Here is a 3,606-nt window from a genome sequence, read left to right on the forward strand (position 1 = left end):
AATATTACTTCTTTACGGCATTTCTCACGCCCTCGAATTGACGAATAAACACAGAAATTGCGTCCCTATGAAAAACGATGGATTCTATGACGACTCCTTCTAAATCGAGGAACGTTTCTATGGAAACGACAGCATTTTCTTTTGGGATATGTCTATCTCCTTTCCGAAGCACTATTCCTTCTTTACTGCATTCCTCGCGCCCACACATTGACGAATAAAAACAGAAATTGCGTCCCTATGAAAAACTATGGTTTCTATGACCTCTCCTTCTAAATCGAGGAACGTGTCTATGGAAACGAGAGGATTTTTTTTCGGGATACGGCTATCTCCTTTCCGATGCACTATTCCTTCTTTACTGCATTCCTCGCGCCCTCGAATTGACGAATAAACACAGAAATTGCTTCCCTATGAAAAACTATTAATTCTATGGCGTCTCCTTCTAAATCGGGAAACGTTTCCATGGATACGACAGGATTTTCTTTTGGGATACGGCTATCTCCTTTCGATGCACTATTCCTTCTTTACTGCATTCCTCGCGCCCTCACGTTGACGAATAGACACAGAAATTGCGTCCCTATGAAAAACTATGGATTCTGTGATGTCTCCTTCTAAATCGAGGAACGTCTCTATGGAAACGACAGGATTTTCTTTCGTGATACGGCTATCTCCTTTCCGATGCACTATTCCTTCTTTACTGCATTCTTCGCGCCCTCGAATTCACGAATAAACACAGAAATTGCGTCCCTATGAAAAACTATTAATTCTATGACGTCTCCTTCTAAATCGAGGAACGTTTCTATGGAAACTACAGGATTTTCTGTTGGGATAGGACTATCTCCATTCCGATGCACTAATCCTTCTTTACTGCATTCCTCGCGCCCTCACATTGACGAATAAACACAGAAATTGCGTCCCTATGAAAAACTATGGATTCTATGACGTCTCCTTCTAAATCGAGGAACGTTTCTACGGAAACAACAGGATTTTTTTTGGGATACGACTATCTCCTTTCCGATGCACTATTCCTTCTTTACTGCATTCCTCGTGCCCTCACACTGACGAATGAACACAATAATAGCGTCCCTATGAAAAAATATGGATTCTATGAGGTCTGCTTCTAAATAGAGGAACGTTTCTATGGAAACAAGAGATTTTTCTTTTGGGATACGGCTATCTCATTTCCGATGTACTATTCCTTCTTTACTGCATTCGTCGCGCCCTCACATTGACGAATCAACACGGAAATTGCGTCCCTATGAAAAACTATGTGTTCTATGACGTCTCCTTCTAAATCGAGGAACGTTTCTATGGAAACGACAGGATTTTCTTTTGGGATACGATTATTTCCTTTCCGATGAATATTCCTTCTTTACGGCATTTCTCGCGCCCTCGAATTGACGAATAAACTCAGAAATTGCGTCCCTATGAAAAACGATGGATTCTATGACGACTCCTTCTAAATCGAGGAACGTTTCTATGGAAACGACAGGATTATCTTTTGGGATACGTCTATCTCCTTTCCGAAGCACTATTCCTTCTTTACTGCATTCCTCGCGCCCACACATTGACGAATAAAAACAGAAATTGCGTCCCTATGAAAAACTATGGATTCTATGACCTCTCCTTCTAAATCGAGGAACGTTTCTATGGAAACGAGAGGATTTTCTTTCGGGATACGGCTATCTCCTTTCCGATGCACTATTCCATCTTTACTGCATTCCTCGCGCCCTCGAATTGACGAAGAAACACAGAAATTGCGTCCCTATGAAAAACTATTAATTCTATGGCGTCTCCTTCTAAATCGGGGAACGTTGCTATGGAAACGACAGGATTTTCTTTTGGGATACGGCTATCTCATTTCGATGCACTAATCCTTCTTTGCTGCATTCCTTGCGCCCTAGAAATGACGAATAAACACAGAAATTGCGCCCCTATGAAAAAATATGGATTCTATGACGTCTCCTTCTAAATCGAGGAACGTTTCTATGGAAACGACAGGATTTTCTTTTGGGATACGATTATCTCCTTTCCGATGAATATTCCTTCTTTACGGCATTTCTCACGCCCTCGAATTGACGAATAAACACAGAAATTGCGTCCCTATGAAAAACGATGGATTCTATGACGACTCCTTCTAAATCGAGGAACGTTTCTATGGAACCGACAGCATTTTCTTTTGGGATATGTCTATCTCCTTTCCGAAGCACTATTCCTTCTTTACTGCATTCCTCGCGCCCACACAGTGACGAATGAAAACAGAAATTGCGTCCCTATGAAAAACTATGGATTCTATGACATCTCCTTCGAAATCGAAGAACGTATCTATGGAAACGACAGGATATTTTTTTTAAGATACGGCTATCACCTTTCCGATGCACTATTCCTTCTTTACTGCATTCCTCGCGCCGTCACATTTACGAATAAACTCAGAAATTGCGTCCCTATGAAAAACTATGGATTCTATGACGTCTCCTTCTAAATCGAAAAACGTTTCTATGGAAACGACAGGATTTTCTTTTGGGATACGACTATCTCCTTTACGATGCACTATTCCCTCTTTACTGCATTCCTCGCGTCCTCACACTGACGAATAAACACAATAATAGCGTCCCTATGAAGAAATATGGTTTCCATGACGTCTCCTTCTAAATAGAGGAACGTTTCTATGGAAACGAGAAATTTTTCGTTTGGGATACGGCTATCTCCTTTCCGATGCACTATTCCTTGTTTAGTGCATTCCTCGCGCCCTCACATTGTCGAATAAACACAGAAAATGCGTCCCTATAAAAAACTGTGGATTCTATGACGTCTCCTTCTAAATCGAGTAACGTTCCTATGGAAACGACAGGATTTTCTTTCGGGATTCGGCTATCTCCTTTCCGATGCACTATTCCTTCTTTACTGCATTCCTCGCGCCCTCACACTGACGAATGAACACAATAATAGCGTCCCTATGAAAAAATATGGTTCCTATGACGTCTGCTTATAAATAGAGGAACGTTTCTATGGAAACAACAGATTTTTCTTTTGGGATACGGCTATCTCATTTCCGATGCACTATTCCTTCCTTACTGCATTCGTCGCGCCCTCACATTGACGAATCAACACAGAAATTGCGTCTCTATGAAAAACTATGGGTTCTATGACGTCTCCTTCTAAATCGAGGACCGTTTCTATGGAAACGAGACGATTTTTTTTCGGGATACGGCTATCTCCTTTCCGATGCACTATTCCATCTTTACTGCATGCCTCGCGCCCTCACACTGACGAATAAACACAATAATAGCGTCCCTATGAAAAACTATTAATTCTATGACGTCTCCTTCTAAATCGGGGAACGTTTCAATGGAAACGACAGGATTTTCTTTTGGGATACGGCTATCTCATTTCGATGCACTATTCCTTCTTTGCTGCATTCCTCGCGCCCTAGAATTGACGAATAAACACAGAAATTGCGTCCCTATGAAAAAATATGGATTCTATGACGTCTCCTTCTAAATCGAGGAACGTTTCTATGGAAACGACAGGATTTTCTTTTGGGCTACGAATATCTCCTTTCCGATGCACTATTCCTTCTTTACTGCTTTCCTCGCGCCCTCACATTGA

The sequence above is a fragment of the Schistocerca cancellata genome, unplaced genomic scaffold (genome assembly GCF_023864275.1).
Source record: "Schistocerca cancellata isolate TAMUIC-IGC-003103 unplaced genomic scaffold, iqSchCanc2.1 HiC_scaffold_718, whole genome shotgun sequence".
Classification (NCBI taxonomy): domain Eukaryota; kingdom Metazoa; phylum Arthropoda; class Insecta; order Orthoptera; family Acrididae; genus Schistocerca; species Schistocerca cancellata.